Consider the following 23,626-nt stretch of genomic DNA (forward strand, 5'->3'; position numbering starts at 1 on the left):
GAAAGGGAAGATACCCTTTTTAAATCCTAGTTTGCTACATATATAGTCTTCTCTGTCTACTGGAGTATTTAAGATTTTTCTTTTTGATTTTTTTGCATTGATTATTTGACCAGAGGCTTTTGTATAATTATTTAGAATTGTTTCAAAACGATCTACCTCTTTCTTAGTGCTTGCTCTGGCTAAAATAGTATCAGTAAATTGCTGGTGTCTGATATTTTCCACATTTTGGTGACCTTTACTCCTTTTGTTTTATCTTGAAGTTGCGTAGATTTGTTTGCTCTTCCAAAGCATTCTGCCAAGATGATAAAGAGGAAAGGGGAAATAGGATCACCTTGTCTAAGCCCCCTCAATATACTAAAGAAACCTTCTAGGGTACCATCAATGAGAAGTGAGATTTTTGAAGCGGAGATGCATTGAAAGATGATGTTAATCCATTATTTCGTAAAAATGAAAGCTTCGAGAGTTTTGCAAAGGAATCTCCAATCTAATTTGTCATATGTTTTTTGAATATCTAATTTTAGTAACATACATGATTCATTATTTTTGGTTGCTGAATGAATCATTTCTTGGATGATTGAAATACCATCTAGGATAGATCTCCTAGGTACAAATCCTATTTGTTCTTGTGATATTAATTTAGGAAGGAGTTTTTTGAGATGATTTGCTAGTTTTTTTAAAAGAATTTGTAGATTGTATTGCATAGAGCATTAGGTCTGAAGTCTCCTGGTTCACCACACTTATTTTTCTTGGGTATGAGAGTCAAGAAGGTGTAGTTGATTTCTGCTAATAGAGTTCCTCCGTTCCTAGATGCTTCCAATGCTTTCCATAAATCTTCTCCTATCATCTCCCAACATTTTTGGAAGAAGAAATCTTGAAATCCATTTGGTCCAAGTGATTTATCATGATTTATATCAAAAATATTTGTTTTGATTTCTTGCACAAGGTAAATGGTTTATTAAGGATTACATTGTCATTAGGTGAAATTACCTTAGGTATAGTTTTCAACATTTCTTCTTGTTCTATTTTATTAGAAGAATCATATTTATTAGGGATATTTTTAAAGTATTCCACAAATATTTTTGGTATATTATCTAGATTTTCTATTGATTCACCTTGCATATTTTTTGATTTTTGATTTATTGTTAAGATTTCTACGAAGGAGGGTGCTGTTGTGAAAAAATTTCGTGTTGTGATCTCCTTCTACCAGCTATTTTTCTCTGAATTTTTATTTCTAGTATACCTCTTCTTTAGCTAGTATTTATTCTTGTTTTAGTAGATATTCTTTTTCTAGTTGATAGGTTTCATTATTCATTCCTTTTTGGATAACTTCTTTGTTTAGTTTTTCTAGTTTCTCTTCTATGTCTAACTTTTCTTTAAATATATTTTTTAATTGTGAATTATTCCATTTTAGTATCTTTTCTTTTATTCTTTTTAGTTTAGATACAAAGAAAAACATCTTAGATCCCTAAAATTGTTCTTCTTGCCACAATTTGAGAATATTGCTCATAAAGGTTTTGTCCATAAACCACATCTTTTCACATTTGAAAGGATTCCTGCTAGGCTTAGTTTGTTCCATGATTTCCATTTTAACCAGAAAGTGATAAGTTCCTACCATAGGTAGAATTTTTTCCTTGATTTCTCTATTCAAGTTCCTTAATTCTCCCTTAAAGAAAAATCTATCCAATTTTTCTGCTATGTAACCAAAATCTTTTCTTCTATTATTCCATGTACACACTCCATTTTTTGTTGGAATGTCAATGAGAGAATTCCTTTCTGTCCATTCTCTAAAATCTTCTATAGCTCAGGATATTATTCTTATCCCTCCAAATTTTTCCTCTATTGAATATTGCATTAAAGTCTCCCCCAATAATGATGTTCTCATTTTGTAATGCATCAAGGAAAGTGTTGATCTTGCTCCAAACTGTTAATTTATCTGCTATCTCCGTTGGCCCATAAATATTAATAATTATCATCTGTAGATTGGTTTTAGTACTAGAAACTCTGCTTCCCATCTAGTTTGTATAGGAGGTTATGCCTTCTATATTGACTTTCTATGAGTTCCATGTGATACCTAGTCCTCCTGAGGCTCCTTGTGATGGTTTGAATTCTGATTTCCAATTTCCTAATCTCTGGCCTAACTTTAGAACTTCTTCTTTACTTAATTTAGTTTCTTAGATTAATAGAATCTTTGTATCAAATAGTGTTAGATTATGCTTTAATAAGAATTTTTTGCTAGGGGCGTTTATGATTCTAGCATTCCATGTAGTGATTTTCATTGTTCCTTTGGAAGGTTCTTCCCCTTCCCATCTTGTAGAATATCTATGATCCTAGTTTGTTCCTTTGCTTTTCCTACTGCCTCCCTTAATTCTTTTAATGATTTTCATCATTGTTTCTATTTTAGTTTACCATAATTTGGAGTCTTTAATCCTTACTAATTCATAGATAAACCCAAATTTTCCAAATTTGTTTGATTATTTACTCTTTCTACAATTTTAGATACTACTGTTACTTGATTGTCCTTTGCTAAAATTTCCTTGATTAAATGGTTATTTATTTGGTAGTTTTCTTCTTTTGTAGGACTATACTCATTAGGATCATATCCCTGTGCTATAAACTGTAATATATGTTATTTCCTTTTGAAGACCTTATACTATTCTTTTCTTCTTCCTCGATTAACAACAAGTCCTTTTTTATATCTTCATAAGTATAGTTGTTTCCACCTAGATTTAACACTCGCTAAATAAGATCCTCTTTCTGTGATTCCCTGCTCTTGTCTAGATTCTCATAATCAAATACCTAGATCAATTCTTCAAATAAAAATTCCAAATATTCCTTCTCAGCCTCATTTAATAGTACCATTTCCTGATCTTCTGTCTTTTCCATATCGTTATTTAAATTTTTTTGAAGATCATGAGTTAATAATCTTTTTGAAGATCATGACTTAATAATCTTTTTGCCTCACTCTGTCTATTATCCTTTGCCTTATGTTCACATTGTTTAGTAGAGAATCTATCCTAACAAAAGGAGTTTGCCAAAATTTAGTGAACATGTTTATTGCCTTGATATCAGAGATTCTGTGGTCCTTCATAGATTCTTCTAGATATTTTTGCAGGATCTTCATGTTTCCTTCCATAAATTTGGTCTTTTCATTATTATATGTTCTAGCAGAGAATAATAGGCTATTTTCAATCTCTTCTATGTTATTAGTTTTATGCCAGAGGATTTTGTACCCGGGCTCCTAAGCTTAGCATTTGAAAATGTCTTTTCTTTTTTGAGGCCTTTTGGATTCTTACACTTTTTAACTGTTGATTACTGAATTCTATCTTCTTGTGCTTGCCATACCTTGGTTGATTTCATTAAATCCTCCACTAGGGTCTTTGATGCTTATTTCATCTTGCTTTGGTTGGAATTCCTTATTAGGCCTAATGCCCTTTGATTCCATCAAGACTGCCATATCAGTGGATCTTATATTCTTATTTGATATAGGGGGATTCTCTAGTTCCGTATTTTGTGTTTGAGCCTTTTTATCCTCTTGAGCAAGCTTAAGTTCTATTCTTTGAACTTTCTTGGTGATGTGTAGTGAGCAATTGGTATTCTTTGAAAGAGGGATTGTCTTAGTTGAATTGCCTTCTCTTACTTCTCCCAACTCTTTTTCTAAAACTAATTTCACTACTCTGTCCTGATGAACCTCTATCTTATTTATCTCCATAGTGGATTTCTTTTGATGTAATCTTTGATTTCTAATATTCATCATGGAGAAGGTAGAAGTGAGATCTGTAGTATATTGAATCTTTTTGAAGATTATTTTCCATCTCATCATCTAGTCTAATAATTTATGAGATTTTACCTTCCCATCTTTGAAAGTTTAGTTTATAGAGAGATTTGTTGGTAATTACTTTAATGGGATTGATCTCTGAGGCGTTTGATTTGCATTTTATTAAGAGTTTAATATTATTACAAAAATTAAAAGAGTCATCTAGACCAATCAAGTCTCCAATAGAAAAACCTATTTTCCAAATAATTTCTATATGCATTAATGTCGGTGGAGTGGATTGAAGAGTGATCCAAGTGGGATCACAAAATCTAAATTATCTTCCTTACAATCTAGAAACCACTCAAAGAATTTAATTGCATATCCTTTGAAGAAACAATTAGAGACAGAGGAAATATTTTTTAATAAACTCATCCCTATAGTGAATGTATAACAATTTGTCAAAATGGTGAGAAATATTTACATGTTCTTTGCAGAAAACTTCAAGCCAAGTAATAAGATTGAGCATCTCTGATCTAGGCCTATTCTAGAATACAAATACACCAACATTTAATCACTCTTACCATCATTTATCACTATCCTAATTGCTGATAATAATGATCTTTTCTTTAGATTTGGCTAGGATAGGGGTAAAAGGAGAAAGGGGCGAAAAAGAAGAAAGGTGATGGGGATTGGTGTTTGAAATCCTTTTGTGTGGTGGAGTATATGTTTTAGGGGTGGAGGGGGGAGGCATGATGCTAGAGTTCTCAATCTTCTAGGGGTGACTCTTGAGGAGGGAGTCAAGATCCGTGAGGGGATCTGCTAGAAAGCCTGTCTGTTGAGAAAACAGGGCATTTTTGTTAAAAATTGCATATTTGGTGAGGTTGAAAAAATGAATTTGTCTATCTAGACCATGTGTTGAGAAGATAATCAGGTGGGGATCTCTATCTACAATCTAAGCTATAGGTGAGTGTTTATTAGAATAAATTTTGGCATGGGAAGGAGGATCTCAAGACACTTGATAAGGGTGTCATTTGGATTGACTGCTAACATTGCCATTTGGTGTCTTCAAAGTTTGACGCCCTGCTCTTTCTTCATTGTTTGTTAGATTTACTTCTGAGATTGGCTTTTCTTTGTAATCATTTTGTTGCTTGTCTTAATGTTCCAATCTGCATGTTTCATCTAGGATAGCAAATGGATTTGATGTTTTAATAGCGATGTTGATTTTTGCTAGATTTTTGGTGGATGATGGGCAGAGATCAATGTCTTTCCTTTCCCTACCCTGTCTATCGCTAGGTTTTCTAGCTATCTGAAATGAAGGGTCTTCAGAATTTGCCATAAACCCTAATTTCTTTTGCTGCCATCTTTGGTTTCTTCGAGACACATCTCTATTTGTGATGGTCAACCTTTTCTATTTTTCACAATTTTCTCTAGTAGTCATTTTAAAATTTGAACAATTGGTTGTTTTATATAATTATTAATTAATTTAATTTAATTAAATGAAATTTAATTAAATTTAATTTATAAATGAAAGTATTTAATGGATTTTAGATTTATTTTATTAATAATGATATTGAATTTAATAAAATTGAGATTATTTTATTTTAAGATCAATAGTTATTATTTTAAAAATTTAAATAAATAATTACCCTTATATTATTTTAGGAAAATTGAGTTAAAATCAAATAGGGGTGATTCTATATTTAATTCAAATATAAGAATAGGATAATTTGTAAGGGTAAACTATGAATCTCATCTTCTTGAAACTTACATTGGAATGAAAAATTAAACCTTACTATTAACTCAACAATATATTTTCAAAATCAAACCAAAATATGAAACCTACACTATGTTATCTATATGTTGTCTATGTTTTGGGTTTGGTTTGACTAGAGTGTTGACCAATTTTAGGACATCTACCAGAGGCTTGGGAGTTATGTGTTTATGGTTTTATGATGAATTGGTCTTGATTTTTTTAATTCAACCATGGTAATGTGTTAGTATGCTCTATGATGAGTTGCATTTATTGTTCGTTATTGCTTTGCAATGTTCTTGTGTTAAGCTAAGGTGAATGTTATGACATATATGACTTAACCTTTTTGAGTCTTCGATCAGTTATATTTGGATTTCTTTCTAGTCAATTTTATAGGATTGAGGTGTTTGTATGATTTGTTCTTGGTGATGTCATGCTATGCCATATTTGACTTAACCATTTTGAGCCTTCGATCAATGTTTTTGGGATGCTTTCTAGTTGCTCGTAGAGAACTGATGTGTTAAATTTTGAATTATCATTTGATGCTTTCTAGTCACTTGTATGGGATTGAGGTGATATACTATGATTCTTTGATTTGTACTTTTATGAGTCTAGGGTAGGTAATCTGTATGTTAAGTTGGGAAGTGGCTTGCAATGGGGGCCGGGACCTAAAGTGGTTGCTAGGGTAGCCCATTGCAAGTAGTTTAACAAGTGATAAGATTTCATTAGATGGGTTTAAAATGAATTAATACAATATTGGTACTACTAAAAGTCACTAAGGGGCTAAAGGATTAAAAGACTAGTCAGGTAACCTTAGAGTTGACATGTTAGTATGCCTTGTCAGTACAAAAGGATACTAGTGCCACATTGAGTCCCTACGGGGCCAAAGGATTAAAAGAATAGTTGAGTAACCCTAGAGTTGGTTTGTGTGATGACACTTTCCCACTAGCAGTATAGATATCCTACATGTCTGTGTTTCCCTATGGGTCTAGATGTCGATTTATCTTGAAACCTTTGAGGTAGATTACTTTTAGGGTTTCTTAGACTTAGAGATTACTTTTTATTTTTGGATTGATACCATGTTTGGGACTTGAGATTATCTCCTTATCATGGTGGAAGTGGCCCTTTTTGGATTACCACATGGTTGGATGGTAGTGTTTTTTACTCTTACCATTGAAATCCATCCATTTTTGCCGTGGCTGGAGTTCTTTGTCTACATTTCCTTTCATTCTATTCTTGCATATTATGATGGATGGTTATATCTTTATGGTGGATGATTTCACTTATTGTATTTTACTATGTTTCATGGATCTCAAAGGGATAATGCAATGTATTTTTTTATAAGTGTATATTCTTTTAGTCTTTAGTAGCTTGTGACATGTATAGTGGATGATTGAGCATTTCGAATCTTATTTCCAAGTGGCATTCAGAGCAAATGTCTATTATTTAAATGGACTCAGACTTATAATTATTCTTTCATGTGGATGTAGTATTTGTTAAACTTAGTATTAATTAAATTTAAATGTGATTCAACATCTTGGGATCCTTAAGGAATGTAATCTATTATGTTTCCTTATGTATGATTGTATGTTATTGCTTCTGCTACTTTATGTTTGACATGTATGATATTCATTCATTAAAAAAAAAGTTTGGTAAACTTAGTAAAACTTTAGGTTAATTCTTTTGGATCCCTTGGTTGGGCATTACAGATAAAGAGGTTGAGGTTGATGTTTTTGGAGGAGAAAAGGTACCCCCAATAGAGTTTACCACCCATACATCCATAGCTAGAGAACAAATTTTTGGGTATCCATACGAAATTGGTTAGGGAGAGAAGTGGTAGCCCTCAACCTAGTTATGTCAAGGAGTAAGTAGATCAGGAGGAGGAGTTAGTTCATCAAAGATAGCTATGTCTTGGCCTAGTGTCAAATATAATGGAGAGAGCTCTAAGAGATACAAGAGATGAGATTAGGAAGATGGTATGTCTGGTAGGCACCCATATTTAAGGGAGATACAAATGGTCTAGGAGTAGAGGCCTAGTTATAGAATTTCATATGATGCTTTGGATTGCACCCATATTGGAGAAGTTGGAAGGTGCAACTTGTTGTTCATCTTCTATGAGACTCTTGCTCTATCTGGTGGTAGTAGGATGAGGATTTATGTGAGGAAAATGTTAATACACTCACATGAGATGAACTCCTAAGAAAATTTAAGGATACTTGTAAGATCATTTAGAATAGAGACACATTGTTTACTTCATCTTTTTGGAGTAAGCTTCAGGAAACTTTGTGTACTAGTCTAAATTTCAATACAACATATTAGCCTCAAACAAAGAAAAGGATAGAGAGGGTTAATCAGGTGTTGGAGGCTATGTTGTGTATTTATGTGATCAACCATCAAGTTAATTTGGAAGAGTATCTTCATCTTGTTGATTTTTCCTATGATAATTTACATCATTCATCTATAGGAATGCCACCTTATCAAGACCTATATGGTATACCTTGTAGGACACCATTGAGTATAGATAGGATTGAGGACATGGTATCTATTGGACCTCAATTAATCAAAGATATGCAGCAATGGGTAGCCTTGATGAAGAAAAAAAATTCTTGAGATTATTTCTGTACAAGGGTATGATCCATTTCAGAAAAGGGTCTAAGTTGGCACCTTAAATTGTTGGAACTTTTGAGATTTTTGAGAGGGCAGGACTATATTATTATCATCTAGGATTATCACCACATGTTTCATATTTTTTTATTAAGGAAGTATATTCATTATGAGTCTCATAATATAGATTGGGAGGCCTTCTAGGTTGAGTCTTTGGAGTGTGCTCCCATAAGGAACTAAGGAGAAATAATGCCCCATATCTAGTAACCATGTCTCAGCCTTGAGTTCTATCCCATGGCCAAAAAATAATGGTGGTTTTGACTATTCAAAATATTATGAAAGGCTAAATTAATGAGAGGGGAGGGGTGAATCAGTAACATTTAAAACTTTTATCTTCAATTACTCACTTAATCCTTTGCATATATTCTGATCTAATTGCATGTATAAGAAAATGAAAATGTGAAAGCATACATAACACTTTGACACATAGATTTGGTGACCCAAAAACCTTCCAAATAGAAAGTAAAACTGGGGTGGGGATGATACCCACAAACTTTAGTACTATAGTATAAAGTTGGCCTGTTAAGGCTTCCATTGATCACTTCTGATGATCTTCCATGTTAGGAGCAATAAGGACTACTAGGTCCACCTTGTTAAAGGATTTACAAACATACAATGAAGTATGCACTCGATAAAAAGATTTGCATAAGACTATTAGGTGTAATTTGTTAAAGGATTTGACTAATCCACCTATTAAGATGAAGGAATAGTTGATCTCTAATCTGCAACTTGGATTGCTGAGTGAGATTCCTTTCTGTGTATAAATCACTTTGTTGTGATTGATATATCTTTGTTGCTCCTTATAATGCTTTAGCCTTTGTAATTCACTCCTTTTTGCTCTTCTTTAATTATATCTGATTACATTGTATTCCTTTTCCATACATTGGATGTGATACAATACATTGCATATATACCAATCCAATTATACAATTACAAAGTTGGCCACATTACCAGTTTACACAAATATTATAAAGTTGGCTCAAATGTAGACACTTGGGTTCTAAAGACTTACTTGGTTAGGTTCTGATACTTGGCATCCACTATCAATGCTCAACATCATCATGCACTCGGTAGATGTAGAAGCTCGATCCATACTGATCACTTCCAAGTAGTCTTGAACTCAGTCTGCACTGGAGACTTGATGAGTATTGTGAAACTTAGCATATAAACTGAATCACTTGATTCACACTGCATGGCTTTCGTCAATGCTTCCATTTCAAGATTAGTATAAAGTGAATCACTTGGTTAATAGAGAGTAGCTTGGTTAACACTGGACTCACATCACATGAACTGCAAACTTGTTAAGAACTGCACAACTCAGTTTGCATTGGTAAACTCGACACATACTCAGATGCTCGATTTACACTGCTGATCTTCAGAGTAGTTGTAACTGCTTGGTACACACTAAAATTTGTCCAAAGGACTTGGTAGCAACTATAGAACTCAGTAACAACTAAAATTCTTGGTTAACACTGTTAACTATACAATAAGCTTGGTAGATACTTGCAATCTGAATAAGTGTATGTCACTAATAAAAAACTTGACTGTTATGTCAATAATCTCCCCCTTTTGCATTAGTGACAGAAAAACTTATGAGTCAAAACTAAATTCAAAAAGTTTCCTAAATACCTCTATCCATCACGTTGTGATTCTAACTTTGTAAAGTATACTAATTTTGAGATTTTTCAAAATTGGTTTTGTAAGATGTATATTTCTACATCGTAAGGCTCCTCTATAGTGTAACATATAGTATGCTATACATCTGAATACATCTCCTTTCTATATACAATATATACATGATGTACACTCTTCTTTCAATCTTTCCCTATTCACATCTTTCTTACATCTTTCTCCCCCATAAATTTTATTTTCTTAATGACTTTTTACTTCTTTTTTTTAACAATGCATTTTCTCCCCCTTTACACATCTTTACATATTTCTCCCCCTTTTTGACATTAATGCCAAATATTTATTCTATATATTTACATAGTAATTCAAAAATGAGAGAATAAATCTTAATGTACCCTAAGAATAATTGCCAAGGTCTTGTCCCAGTTGTCCTACAAGACCTTACATGTGTGTAATGCAATCTCCACTTTTGCTGACAACTCAGTCATATGGTCTGCAATAGAGAAATTATTGTCATGGATGAGGGTTTTTGCATGGGCAATATGCTTTTTTAGTGCACCCATGTTGGGAAGAGTCATATTCTATATATCTAACAAAGTAGATATGATTCTAGCTTCTTCTCTAATAAATTCTGCCTACATATCTATCAAAAATCTAATCTTCTTAAAATGGGCAAAGCATGAGCTTGGGTCAAGCTGAAATTGTTGAACACTTTCCTTGAGATATTCATCAATCTTGGACAATTTGTCCTTTATTTACTTAGTAAAATTTGAAACATCACATAACTTACCAAAAAGTGATGATACATTTATACATGAATTTTTCAGAGAGCCCAAAATGGAAGAGAGTTCTACTTGGTAAATGGCAATCTATTGAGCAATGTGCTCTAACAATTTATTCTCAAGCTTCTTCTCTACTTTTTTCAATAACTTATCCTATCCATCTAAATCTTCATTATACTTCTAGACTACTTTTGCCAACTGATACAAAACTAGTTGAGAAGAATCAACCTATATACCTATAGCCTCTGCCAAAATATTCTTGGCATCCTTAATGATTTTGAATTCTTTGTCTCTTTCCTCTCTTAGGCTCTACTACTTGGCTTTGTTTTGGAGAAGTTCACCAAAGGTCTGCATATGATCAGGGATTGAATTTTGAAATATCCCAATTAGGGATCACAATTTCCTCATCAAGGTCTACATCCTCCTCCTTTTCTTTTCCTTTACTCATTTTTTTTGCTCAATTGAGGCTTGGTCTCAACTGTGCTTGCACTTATTGCTTGTGTACTAGGAATGGAAACAATAGTAGAAATAGTAGGGATAGCAATAGTCACAATTAATCCCACTGAGGCTATATGCATGCTTGATGTTGTCACTATTTTTCATGGAGATTGAGGGAGTGAGGTAATAACTCCTGCAACAATATTAATTGGGTCAATTTCCTCAACATCTTGAGTTCCTTCCTTGGTAGCCTCTTGGTCTTGTTCCTCTTCATCATCAATGTTATCAAAATGTGTTGTCTCTACATCATCTTCTTCTTCATCTTTCTCTTGTTTGTCATCATCATCCTCATCATTTACATTAACAGGAAAATCACTTGGTTTGTGAACAACATATACATTCTTCCATGTATTAGTGGCATTCCTCAACATGCTTAATGTCCTTCATCAAAACTAGACAAGCGTTGAATTTCAAAGTTAGTTTTTCTTCATTCTTCTTCATATATTCTTTCACTTCCTTGTTAGATAGATTTGGCATAAGTTGCCTCAGGGTTTTCTCATAAATGTATTTTGCAGTTTACCTAGAAAATTCTCATCTTGGATTGATCTTATCTATCAAAGCACTTAGGATCTGAAGTGTAAGATGATCAAGTGAGTATTTCCACTTACCCATTTTATCCATCACCAGATCTTCAATCTGCTTCTACTCTTCTTAAGTCCTGATCTCATACTTCAGTGCCTTAAAATTTTTTATGCCGGCCCTAGACTGCAAATCTTTTAATCTATCTTGGAAGGTGGGCAGAGGTCTAGTAAAAATTATGTCTCCTCCTTCCTTATCTTCTTTCTTCCTGGAGGATCTCCTAGTAAACATTGGAGTAGGCTTGGTAACAATTACCTTTCCCTTCTCCTTTAGTGGCTATTCCTCCTCTGACTCTTCCTCATCCTCTGCTTCTTCATTTTCGCCTTTTCCCTCAGTCAACAAAAGAATGGTACTAGTTTTCAACTTGCAAATTCTTTTCTTTCCTTTATTTACCACCCGACGGAGGTTAATCTCTAGTTCTATCCTGCCCTTGGGTTCATCATACATACCAAAATAGGCTACCTTAGGATCAACTTGTTCACTTATTAGTACCTCAATAATATCTTTTGTTTCATCTATGTTGACCTCATATCCTAGAGGTTTCACCCATTCAATTCTAGGCCCGACTGCCTGAATGTATACCTTATCACTATCTACCATAAAACATACATTATCCTTGTAATCCTCAACTAGTTTCTTAGGGATTCAAAATCTGTTATTCATTTTCTCCTTAAATGCATCAAAATAATTGTCCATAATACTAGAGTAGTTTTCCCCCATTTCAACAATGTACTCATTAATTTGATAGAGGAATGGCATATCTTTTCTCCATACAATAGTGCATTTTGAAGGAAAGAGTTTCTAAACATAAAAGAATAAGCATGTCAAAAGTGAGCCAAACTTACATAGGTTGTTCTTTGATTTTTTGATGCTCTCCATGTTCTTGTTGAACTGATTCAACAATAGCTTGACAAGGTCAAGAGAAAGATTATTCTTGACTACCTTATATGCCAAGTCTACAGCTTCATACAACACACTATTTAATGTATTTAAACTTTAGATCTTGTGGGAAATGATATGAATGCCAAACTTCAATTCCATATTAGTTACACTACTTCTCTTCATGCCTCTACCATCTTGCTCTGCTAGGGTTTTCTTCTCTAGTTTAGCCCGACCTAGGGTTTTGGTAGTCTTAGCTTTAGCCAACATTGGGACACCAGTGATTCTATGAATCATCTTTTTTGTGATCAAAATTGGTTGCCCCAACCATAACTGTCCATTATGCACTCGAATAAGAATAAACCTAATCCATTTCACTTGGAATTCATGGGGCATGTGAGGAATATAGGTTAATCCTTTAGCCTCGAGATGTTGATGCTCAGGTTTCAAAACACCATTCACACACAACTTTTCTAGGGCTTCATCCATTTTCAAAGTACCGATATCTTGAATTGTGCATTTAAAATGAGAATGGATTTCATTAATCATCAGTACCTTTGGAGGGATTTGAGATTATGCTCCACTCGGATCTAGGTTTTCAATGATGACAGGGTTAGCTTGAAGTCTGGTGCTTTCTATTCTACACCATGAACCAACATGTCTTATCCTCATTTTTCCTTGCTCTTGGTAGCTACCATCTTCACTCAGTAGGGTTTGAGAGATTTCAAAAACTTTGATAAGAATTCACTCAAATCGTTTGGATGCTCTTTGAAGATAGCACTGCACAATAGCTCTTGAAATTTTATGGTGAAAATGACTTCGATTTCATTCCTTTTATCAATTTTTTCCATAAATTCCTAGTACTAATGGTAGATCAAATTGAAAAATTTTCATCCACTTTGGTTACACTAATTACTTGATAGAGTCTTCCATCATTTGACAACCACATAAAATTCAGTTACTCTCGACCTTACTCGATAGAGTCTGTGATCCGACCTCACACGGTAAGGAAAGTAATTCAATAGAAACTAGTACCCTTTTACTTGGTGATCCCTTTGTATCTTGAATACTGATAGGGATCTTTTTGTCCTTTCAATTGGAACTGATTTGAATGTCTTCTTTGGTAGCTTAGTTCCAGTTCTCCTTTGAGAAATCAAGTAGAAATGTTGGAGTCACCCAATTCTTGATTGACTTGTTCATCATTGTTTGGATTTGCATTCTTGGTAGACTTTGGAACCCATTGTTGCCTCATCTTTTTTCTAATGTTATCAGTCTTTTCCTTCTTCTCATCTACAATTCTTCTAGTATTTATACAATTCTCGGCAAGATGACCAAGTTCTATACAAATGAAACATCTTTTAGTAGTATCTCTTTTCCTCATATGATGTTTTACACAATTCATTCCAATGTGTCCAAATTCTCCATAGTAATGACATCTGCACCAGGTGTTGTAGTCCCAACCAAATATAGCTTTTACAATTTGTTCTACTAGATTCAATACCTTGGTTTTACATTCTGATGACTTGTGTCCATGCTTCTTACATTTGTGACACTTGCCTTCAAATTCTGGTTACTCTTTGCATTCATTAGCCTTATGACCATGCTAATTGCAATTGTAGCACTTACCATTGAATTTTTCTTTTTCATTGCTCCAGCATTTATTTGATGTATGACCTATCTTACCATACTGACTGCAAGTAGGTCGTTGATTCTTTTGAGCTCCTTGCTTGGAAGATTCACCTTCTTCTTTATATCCAAATCTCACTTTAGCTTTCTATCTATGATGATTTTGTTCATTCAATTAATTCATGTCTACTTGGGATTTCATCATTCTTTCATTGATTTTCCTTTCAGAGTTTAGATTATTGTGCAATCTTTCATTTTTTGACCTTAGATTCAGGATTTCTTCATTTGCATTAGTGAGCTGCTTAATGAAGTCATCTTGCTGAAGGAATAGATGTTGAATCTCATTGTCTTGTCCTTCTATTTCTTCTTTTATCATTTTTTTCTCTTCCATGACTTCACATAGCCTTACTGACTAAATTTCTTGTTCTCTTCTTAGTTTTCTCACTTCTTCTTGCAGAAAAGAATGCTTTTCCAAGAGTTCTTTGATTGCTTCATTTGCTTCATTTGCTTCATTTGCTTCATTTGAGCTGGTTGCTAAATGAAGGTTTTCAATTGTTTCTTCAATTTAGAGATGATAATTCATTTGAATTGCAAGATCTTTTCTTCTTTTTAGGGATTGAGAGAGTTACTCCTTTGCTTTCTTGAGTTGGGTAATAGGCATTTCCAAATCTAGCTTCTCATTGTCAATAGCCTTGTCAAGTTTGAATATCTCCATGGCCTTTGATCTTGGCTCAAGCTATTAGACTTTCTCTGAGAACCACAAAGCTTTGATACCAATTGTTGGAAATATTATGAAAGGCTAAGTTACTAAGAGGCGAGGGGTGAATCAGTAACTTCTAAAACTTTTATCTTCAATTACCCAATTAATCCTTTGCAAATATTTTGATCTAATTACATGTATAAGAAACAAGAAACATGAAAGCATACATAACACTTTGACACATATGTTAGTGTAAATAATAATTATTTATGCTTTACTTAAGTTTACTTAGGATGAATGCACTATTTTATTATTTATTAGTTTGACACCTAGGAGTATGTGTACTCTCATGTGTTGTCTTGTTGACAACACAAGAATTTGCACCTACCTTGTCATACTTATCCTCTCATCTACGTGGAGAATAATCCACCTTTTGTGGATGTATGCTTTGATGTCATGCTTATCTCCTAGCTCTTTCTAGCTCATTCTAGAAGCATTCTAGTGGCCTTTATATATAGGCTCTCCTAGTGTATTTGTACATATCTTTTCCTTATCTGAGAATACAATTTTCATATTTTTAGACCAAACCCTTGCCTCCTCTTGTCTTTTTCTTCTCTGTGATAGGTTTTCTACATGCAAGTAATTCAAGGGCTTGTGGATTTGATTTGCATATTTTCTCAAATCCTACATGGTATCAGAGCCAGATCTGTTGTAGCTTGTTCAATATTTGGAGAAAAAGGAGAAAGATGGTTTGACATAATAGATCTAACATTTTTTGGGCTTTTTTCTTTGTTTTTTGGAGGTGCGACAATGACGATTTAGAAAAAATAACCACAAAGGTGATTTTCAAATAGCAATATCTCCCTCATACAAAATCCTTTTTCTAAGAATTTTTTTTTGTTTTGGGGTAGGATTTCAAAATTTACACAGTGGTGTAGGTTGTTCTAGATCTCTATTCCTTAATGTTTTTGCAAATTACAAATTCCATTTTTTCCAACTTTAAAGGCTTTGTTTAGGCTCATATGGACACATATTTCAATGCTATTTAAAAAAAAGTTTATGATTTATTTTCTACTTTCCAGATATGGAATCAATTTGGAGTAATATTGAGTTCCTATTTTTGGTGTTGGAGTAAAGGCTTCAGTTTCCTCCCTCTCTGCATCTCGCATCCAAGTTTTTTCTCAATTTTTGTGCTTTCAATTGAGGGATATATTTATATGTTGTGGGGGAGGGCATTTTATTTTCTTTAATTTACTTCAGAATCAACCCTTCTACTTCCGTCTTCTTCTCTTAATGTCTGACCCCTCTATGGTCTGGCTAATGCCACACAACTTTCACACTTGGAAAGAAAAAATGACTCAGCTTCTTATGTCATGAGGCTTATGGTCATGTTTGGATGAGAACCAACCTATCCTATAGTGCCCTTTTGAGTTTCTTCAGCACAAAAATAAAATGGATGAAGCTATGGGATTGATTGTACTGAACATCTCTGATAGTCTACTATTTCACTTGGATGGTTTGACCACTTCTTGGGCTACTTGGACCAAGTTCTATATCTTGTTTGGCATAGTGAATGTGTTTCGGGCACTATAACTTGATGTAGAGTTGACTTTTTTGACACCTTCCATCTTTCCCACCATTGAAGACTTGATGAATTTCAATTCTCTGCGTACAATTTTACAGGGATGTGGGAAAAAAAAGATGATAAGTGTATCTTTTTGATACTCTCAAAGTTGTGAGGATAGTATCAGATCTTCTCTTCCACTTTCTACTCCACTATGGATGCCTTAGGTACCAAACATCAAATGCCTTCTTTTGAGATATTCTATGACAGGTTAACTCATGAGGAGTCCAAGCTCACTAAGATGGATTCACTTATAGGTTCATAGTCACAGGCACTGCTTGCCAAGGATACATAGGAGTAGAAGTTGAACCAGATACCAAGTTCCTATTCTTAGCACTCTACTGGTCCATCCTCCTCCTCTAAGAAGAAGAAAAAGAAGATTGAGATTCCTACCTGTTCATATTGTCAAAAGAGACCTCATGATGAGTTACATTATTTTCAAAAGAGATTTGATGGCTATGAGAAATAGATTGGGAATTTGTAATCTCTTCTTTGGAAGAACACTGTTTCCTCTCCATCCTCTTCTACCTCATAGGGGTCTAAATTTCAGTCTTCTTCCATATCTTTGACATCTAAACTAGATTTGTGGTAGGGTCATGCATTACAGGCATCCATTGCATCCCTTTCCCAAGTCCCTTGGATACTGGATTCAGGTGCTTCTCACCATATGACATCTTCTCAAGGTGTCTTCTCCACTATTGAGGCTTCTCCCATTCCTCATATTCTCATGGGGAATAATACTACCCTAATAGTCTATAGAAAGGTTCAGTTGGCATTTAGAATGACACATTTAATGATGTACTATATGTTCCATTTTTGTTTGCAAACCTTCTCTCAATTTCTCAGATTATACACAGTGGATCAGAGAAGACAGTTGAGTTCATTGCAGATTCAGTCTTCATTCAAGATAGTGCAACAAGAGGCCTTATTTCTATAGGGTTAGTTCATCATTCTACCTGTCTCTACACCTTCTCACACTTTGGTCCACCATCTCCATTTTTGAAGCACAACTTTTCTCTTTCACGAGAGCATCATGTGGTACAGTTAGGATACTTGAACCTTTGTATTATTGTTGAGATCATTGCTTTGACTCCCACACCACATCAAGTTGAAGTCTTTTATCTTCAGTAGGATTTTTCTTTAGCTCTACCTAACCGTCTAGCTCTATTCATTGAGCCTCCAGGTGCACTTATTGAGGATTCTACAGAGGAAATTCATGACAGTGTCAACACACCTTCCTTGGGGATTCCCTTTCAAGATACTCATGTTTTCTCCTTTGAGCATCAGTTAGGCCTTCTAGTTTCACCTCTCATTCGGGGGTTTCTTTATTCTTTTCTCTTATTTCTTCCACATTGGAGTTTCATTGGTTCAATCCTTTATATAGGGGCTCCATCATTTTGGGGGGGCTTTGGTGTCTCTTCACTCTCTCATTGGGGGGGGGGCTAGTTGTACTTATGGTTTTGAGAGAGTCACTTTAGCCATTTCTAGGCTATGCTTGGGATTACAGAAGTTGTGCTTAGGGGGTCTTGTTGAGGCCTTCCATCCTTCATGTTTTCTTTAGCATGTTTGTTCTATCTCCTTTCGGATTAGGGTTTCTCCCATTGGGTTTTCTCTATTATCTCTGGTTTACAGAGATTGCATTACATTTGTACATGAGTATCTAACATGGCCTAGTAGTCAGGACCCATTATGCATTTCATCATAGCTTTTGTGAGCTTAAGTGCATTTCCCTAAGTTGCACTTAAGGGGGGGTGTTAGTTTAAATAATTATTATTTATGCTTTAATTAAATTTACTTAGGATAAATGTATTATTTTATTATTTATTAGTTAGACACCTAGGAGTATGCGTACTCTCACGTGTTGTCTTGTTGACAACACAAGAGTTTGCACTATTGGCAATATGTCCAACCAATTAGATAAGGTAAGTTATGGTTGTCATTTATGGAAACATATTTGTTTTGTAGATCAGTCATGTTCACTTGTGAAGGAAAAATTGTCTAAGTATCAGATAGTGTTACAACAACATGATAGAAATGATGATAATAGAATATTCCCTTGGAATATTCTCTTGCACAATTAACCAGAGATGCATGATGTCATAATGGTGACATATACTAGTGCGCATGTTTGTACAGTAAACTAAGTTTGAGTTATGAAGGAATTAGTGATGCAGTGATGACACAACGCAGAACATTACATATTAGCAGATTGTGTTTAACAATTTGATTTATTATTTTAAGTTATAATTTCTTGTTTAGCTGACTCTAATGATGTTATATGAGCTGAATAAGGAAGAATTTACTAATTTTTTTTGTATAAGTAAAGAACTTTATTTTCAAAGTTAAAGAAAAGTGGATGATGATTCAGTGATCAGTAATAATAAAGTGATTATGATCTTGTGAAATGTGAGTAACAAGTGAATGTGATACTTTGCTATATGATGTGAAGATATGTTATAGATTAATATGTGCACAATTGCTCTTGTGTGAAGAATCATCAGTTAGAAGATTTGCGAAGTACAACAAATGACTCAATATTGTATGTATACTTATTTCTTGAAGAACTTATTGTATAGTTGCAAGTTAGGGTAGTGAGCTCTTCTTGCACACATTTGTATATGATCCACCAACTCCTAACAGGGTTGAGGCTTCTAACAAGGCCTAGTCTCTTGACAGGGACTCGAGACACTATACATGCTTCATAGACTCCTAACAAGGTCAATATCCTTAAACATATTCTTTATATAGTGAATCATCTAGTGGGTTTCATCCCCACTTGGGTTTTGCCTTGGCCAAGGTTTCCCTAGTTAACAAAATATGGTGTTATGATCTCTCTTTGTGTATGGTTGTTTATACTATTCAAATTTATTGGTTTATTTTCTTATGCACATGATAAAGTAATTAATAATATTCAGTTGCAGGCAAAAAGATTGAAAATATTGATTCACCCCCCCTCTCAGTATTATCTATTTCGAACAATTGGTATCAGAGCTACTGTAATCCAAATTTGTGGCTAGAGACTTGAATGCAGTAGAATTGGAAACATATGCTTTATGTGCACTTATCAGTGTATCTGATGCACTGAAGGATAGTTGGAAGAAACACTTTGAGCAATTGAAGACCAATTTCAATGATTGTTTTTCCAAGTTTTGATATGCAACTACCAGATTTTTGATAGTCTCTTTTTTTTATATCTTTGTCATTGATGTCAAAGGGGGAGATATATGTAAAATTGTAATATGTAAGGGGGAGAAATAAGTTGTAATAGGAAGTTATAAGGGATGTAAACCTCTTTCATATCATGAATACAAATGTTTTTACCTATGTTATCACTATTTGTTTTGATTGGTATGACAACATGTTTGGGACTTAGCCAATTTTCCCAAAATATTGCCATCAATGCCAAAGGGGAGATTGTTGGTAATATGTCCAATCGATCAGATAAGGTAAGTTATGGTTGTCATTTATGGAAACATATTTTTTTTTGCAGATTAGTCATGTTCACTTGTGAAGGGAAAATTGTCTATGTATCAGATAGTGTTATAGCAGTAGGACAGTTTTGATGATAATAGAATATTCCCTTGGAATATTCTCTTGCATAGTTGACCAAAGATGCATGATGTCATAATGGTGACATATACCAATGCATGTCCATACAGTAAATTGAGTTCGATTTCTGAAGGAACTAGTGATGCAGTGATGACATAGTGTAGAACAAATCATATTAGTAGAATGTGTTTAATAATTTGATTTATTGTTTTAAGTTATAATTTCTTGTTGCACCAACTCTAATGATGTTAGATGAGTTGACTAAGGAAGAATTTACTAATTTTTTTTTTATAAGTAAAGAACTTTATTTGTGATGTTAAGAGAAGAAGTGTGAAAAGTGGATGATGATTCAGTGATCAGTAATTACAAAATTATTATGATCTTGTGAAATGCAAGTAACTAGTGAATGCGATAATTTTCTATATGATGCAAAGATATGTGATAGATTAATATGTGTGCTATCACTCTTGTGTGAAGAATCATCTGTCAAAATATTTGTGAAGTACAAGAAATAACTAACTATTGTACATGTATACTTATTTATTGAAGAACTTATTATATAGTTGCATGTTAGGGTAGTGGGCTCTTCTTGCACACATTTGTATATGATCCACCAACTCCTAATAGGGTTGAAGCAACTCAAAATAGGTTTGAAGCTTGTAACAAGGCCTAGTCTCCTAACAAGGACTCGAGACACTATACATGCTTCATAGACTCCTAACAGGGTCAATATCCTTAACCATATTTTTTATATAGTGAATCATCTAGTGGGTTTCATCCCCACCAGGGTTTTCCCTTGGCCAAGTTTTCCCTAGTTAACAAAATATGATGTTATGATCTCTCTTTGTGTATGGTTGTTTATATTGTTCAACATTATTGGTTTATTGTCTTATGCACACGATAAAGTAATTAATAATATTTAGTTGTGCGAAAAAAGATTGAAAATACTGATTCACCCCCCTCTCTGTATTATCTATTTCTAACATGCACCTACCTTGTTATCCTCTCATCTACATGGAGGATAATCCACTTTTTGTGGATGTATGCTCTGTTGTCATGCTTATCTTCTAGCTCTTTCTAACTCATTCTAGAAGCATTCTAGAGGCCTATATATATAGGCTCTCCTAGTTTATTTTTACATATCTTTTCTTTACCTAAGAATAAAATTTTCATATTTTCAGACCAAACCCTTGCCTCCTCTTGTCTTTTTCTTCTCTATGACAGGTTTTCTATGTGTAGATGATTCAAGGGCTTGTGGATTTGATTTGCATATTTGATCAAATCCTACAACATAGATTTGGTGACCCAAAAACCTTCCAAATAGAAAGTAAGACTGGGGTGGGGATGATACCAAAAAAATTTAGTACTATAGTATAAATTTGGCCTATTACACTTTTTTACTACTGATTACTAAATTCTATCTTCTTGTGTTGGCCATATCTTGGTTGATTTCATTAAATCCTCCACTAGGGTCTTTGCTACTTATTTCATCTCGCTTTGGTTGGAATTCCTTATTAGGTCTAATGCCCTTTGATTCCATCAAGACTACCATATCAGTAGATCTTATATTCTTATCTGATATAGGGGGATTCTCTAGTTCCATATTTTGAGTTTTAGCCTTTTTATCCTCTTGCAAAAGCTTAGGTTCTATTCCTTGAACTTTCTTGGTGATGTGTAGTGAGAAATTGGTATTTTTTGAAAGAGGGATTGTCTTAGTTGACTTGCCTTCTCTTACTTCTCCCAACTCTTTTTCTAAAACTAATTTCACTACTCTGTCCTGATGAACCTCTATCTTATTTATCTCCATAGTGGATTTCTTTTGATGTAATCTTTGATTTCTAATATTCATCATGGAGAAGGTAGAAGTGAGATTTGTAGTATATTGAATCCTTTTGAAGGTTATTTTCCACTCATCATCTAGTCTGATAATTTATGAGATTTTACCTTCCCATCTCTGAAAGTTTAGTTTATAGAGAGATCTGTTGGTAATTACTTTAATGGGATTGATCTCTGAGGCGTTTACTTTGCATTTTATTAAAAGTTTAATATTATTACAAAAATTAAAAGAGTCATCTAGACCAATCAAGTCTCCAATTGAAAAACCTATTTTCCAAATAATTTTTATATGCATTAATTTCAGTGGAGTGGATTGAAGGGTGATCCAAGTGGGATCAAGAAATCTAAATTATCTTCCTTACAATCTGGAAACCACACAAAGAATTTAATTGCATATCCTTTTAAGAAGCAATCATAGACATAGAGGAACTATTTTTTAATAAACTCATCCCTATAGTGAATGTATAACAATTTGTTAGAATGGTGAGAAATATTTACTTGTTCTTCGCCAAAAACTTCAAGCAAAGTAATAAGATTGAGCATATCTGATCTAGGCCCATTCTAGAACACAAATATACCAACATATAAGCACTCTTACCATCATTTATCACTATCCTAATTTCTGATAATAATGATATTTTCTTTAGATTTGGCTAGGATAGGGGTAAAAGGAGAAAGGGGCAGAAAAGAGGAAAGGGGATGGGGATTGGTGTTTGAAATTCTTTTGTGTGGTGGAGTATATGTTTTAGTGGTGGAGGGGGGAGGCATGATGATGGAGTTCTCAATCTTCTAGGGGTGACTCTTGAGGAGGGAGTCAAGATCCGTGAGGGGATCCACCAGAAAGCCTGTCTGTTGAGCAAATAGGGCATTTTTGTTAAAAACTGCATATTTGGTGAGGTTGAAAAAATGAATTTGTCTATCTAGACTATGTGTTGAGAAGATAATCAGGTGGGGATCTCTATCTTAAATCTAAGCTATAGGTGAGTGTTTATTAGAATAAATTTTGGCATGGAAAGGAGGATCTAAAGACATGCAATAAGGGTGCCATTTGGATCGACTGCTAACATTGCCATTTGGTGTTTTCAAAGTTTTTCGCCTTACTCTTTCTTCATTGTTGCCATGGCTGGAGTTCTTTGTCTGCATTTCCTTTCATTCTATTCTTGTGTATTATGATGGATGGTTATATCTTTATGATGGATGCTTTCACTTATTGTATTTTACTGTGTTTCATGGATCTAAAAGGGATAATGCAATTTATTTTTTTATAAATGTATATTATTTTAGTCTTTCATACCTTGTGAGATGTACAATGGATGATTGAGCATTTCAAATCTTATTTCCAAGTGGCATTCAGAGAAAATTTCTATTATTTAAATGGACTCGGACTTATAATTATTCTTTCATGTGGATTTAGTATTTGTTAAACTTAGAATTAATTAAATTTAAGTGTCATTCAACATCTTGGGATCCTTAAGGAATGTAATATATTATGTTTCCTTATGTATGATTGTATGTTATTGATTCCACTACTTTATGTTTGACATGTATGATATTCATTCATTAAATTTTTTTTTTGGTAAACTTAGTAAAACTTTAGGTTAATTATTTTGGATCCCTTGGTGGGGCATTACAGAGAAAGAGGTTGAGGTTGATGTTTTTGGAGGAGAAAATGTACACCCAATAGAGTTTACCACCCATACATCCATAGCCAGAGAAATTTTTTTTGGGTATCCATAAGAAAATTGGTTAGGGAGAG

Source organism: Cupressus sempervirens, chromosome 5, assembly GCF_028749045.1.
Source record: "Cupressus sempervirens isolate cs-2001-9-10 chromosome 5, ASM2874904v1, whole genome shotgun sequence".
Classification (NCBI taxonomy): Eukaryota; Viridiplantae; Streptophyta; class Pinopsida; order Cupressales; family Cupressaceae; genus Cupressus; species Cupressus sempervirens.